Raw genomic sequence first — 2,461 nt, 5'->3', positions numbered from 1 at the left:
TGGGAATTTTGCTCATCGATTCAAGGATCTCAGTAACCCTTCCCACTGTGGCAGATTCTGGTATTCTGGTTTCTTCTTCTTCTAGAATCGGCCTCTGGGTGGACCCCTCTGGTAGGATTGGCTTGACAGTTCCTACCAGAGCATCAAACATACCCGTGGACGTTTCCTCCTTCTCCATTTTGGAGGAAGAGCCTTCTCCAGCTCTGGGGATAGGGGCTCTGCCCTTTCTTGCTTGTGCATCTGCCAAAGACGCCTTTAACGCTTGAACTAGGTCTGGGTCATCATACTCTTCTTCATTTATCTCTTCTGGCATCTCAGAGCTTGACCCCTTCTGTGGCGACTCCTCTACAACTTTGCCCTTGCCTTTCCCTTTACACTCTGGAGATTTATCTTTGGAGAACAGGGCAGCTGCAGAGTCCACTATCTTTAGTGGTTTGGCAGAGGTTGTCTTCTTAGGCTCTTCAGTTTTCTTCTCTGTCTTCTTCTCCCCCTCATGACGATCATGGTCATCACCTCCTTGATCGTCATGGATTTTGGTGGCTTCTRCTTTGCAAGAGGTAAGGGGAGCCTTCTTCAATCGCCTTAGGATTCTGGTAGCCGCCTTCTCCATTTTCTCGATCACCAACTCAGCATTCACAAAAGCGTTGTTTATGTCGATCTCTGAGGCCCACTTCATTTTAGAGAGGCTGCGATAGATTTCGCTTCTGAGAGTGTCACCCGCTTTGACGAGCTTTGTAGTGCAGTCTCTTATTGACTGGTTGGAAGCTCAGGCCTCTTTGAGGAGTTGGTCTGTATATTTACCCACGAGCTCTCCTAGGGCTTCAACCATTGCATCTAGCTCTCTGCGAGTGGCTAGATGGTTGATGTTTGCCGTGGAGGATTTGGTATCAATGCCATATGTGACTGCAGAGGAGAACATCTGCTTGATCTCATCCTTGAAGGTGGAGTAGTCTGTGTAGCCGACAGAGATGAAATCAGCAGCAAACTGGGCGGCTACCTCTGATAACTCTGTCTTCAGCTTCTGGATTGAGGAAGGGTTGAGAGACAGAACACTGAAGGCTTCTGTGAGGTCGTCTTTATGAAGGACAGAGTTCTGAAGGGCTGAAAGAGTTGCCTTGAGTTCTGAAGTTGTAGATGTCAACTCCTTCAGAGCCTCTGTGATTGGAGCAAATTCCTATGTCGATGATTGAGAGGTGAACAAGCTTTCAACTCGTCCAACCTCTGGAATACTGCTGTAGCGAAGGTTTCTAACTCCACCTTCATTACATAGGCATCCTTGGAACCTAGATCACCAACACATGGTGACCTAGTAGCCTCGAAGTGTGAGGCGCCCTCAGCGACTGGTTTTTCAAAGTCAGCTCGGGGACTTCCATCGGATCCTCGAACATCTCCTTTTGGAGAGCCTACCAGTGTTCTGTCGATATCTTGCCTAGTAGGTTCAGAGCCTAACTCGGCAGAGGGATCGAGTGTGGACTTTGGGCGTTCTAGACCCTCAGTCTCTGTGACTCTCGCATATGCCTCTGAAGCATATTTTGGGTTGTCACTCAAGTGTGGAGAGGCAATGGATGCCTCTTAGGGTTGAGACGAGTCCTTGGGCGATTGGACTCTAATTTTAAAACCAGCATCCTTTTGAGAGGATGTTGGAGTATGTTGTGGTTCCCGGGTAGTGCATTCGACAGAGGACGAAAGAATGTCCTCTGCGAGGTTAGCTTGGGTTGGGCTCAGCGTGTGCACGCCTTTTTCAATAGGGGATCCCTCTAGAACAGGGTCCCTAAAACGTGGGTTGCACTAGGAGGGGGGCTAGGATATGTGCCTTGGGCATCTTTTTCTCCCTCTCCTATCTCCAACTCTTCTTCTTCGTCGTCTAATACGACCTCTGTCCCCAAATCAATTACTTTTGTAGGCGCTTTAAACCCTTGTTGAATTTGGAAGATAACATCTTGTATCTGCTCTGTTGGGGACTCCTCGTGAACCACCTTGTGCAACCTTCTGTGCTTTGGAGTAGCCTCTGCAGGGCTCTCTTGAATTGCAGCCTCTGTGACCACAACCTTTGTGGGTTGGGCCTTCTTCGATTTCTTTTTCTTAGGCTTTTGCAGAAGACTACTTGGACCCTCTTCTTCTGCGGGTCTCTTCTTCCCTTTCTTCTTCTTAGAAGAGTCGACACCCTTCTAAGTCTTCTTAGTCTTCTTAGTCTTCTTAGGTGGGGGACTTACTACTCTAGGTCTTTCCTTAATCACCTCTCTAGCCTCTGCAGGCTCCTCCCTTCTTCCCTCGACCCTCATTTTTTCCCACTCTCTCTCCTAAGGGGATTCCTATGCGTGGAGGGGTTTCAGGGACCGGCTCTAGCCTCCTGTATCCACGTCTGTATGCTTTCCTATCTCCATGACTAAGGTATTTGAGCATGGCTTTAGATAGAGGTCTGGGGCTTCTGTACCCTAGCTCATGCTCTGTCGGGTGGAAC

The sequence above is a fragment of the Cynara cardunculus genome, unplaced genomic scaffold (assembly GCF_001531365.2).
Source record: "Cynara cardunculus var. scolymus isolate 2C unplaced genomic scaffold, CcrdV1 Un_Scaffold_9968, whole genome shotgun sequence".
NCBI classification, from domain to species: Eukaryota; Viridiplantae; Streptophyta; class Magnoliopsida; order Asterales; family Asteraceae; genus Cynara; species Cynara cardunculus.
Note: the sequence above shows the minus strand (reverse complement) of the source record.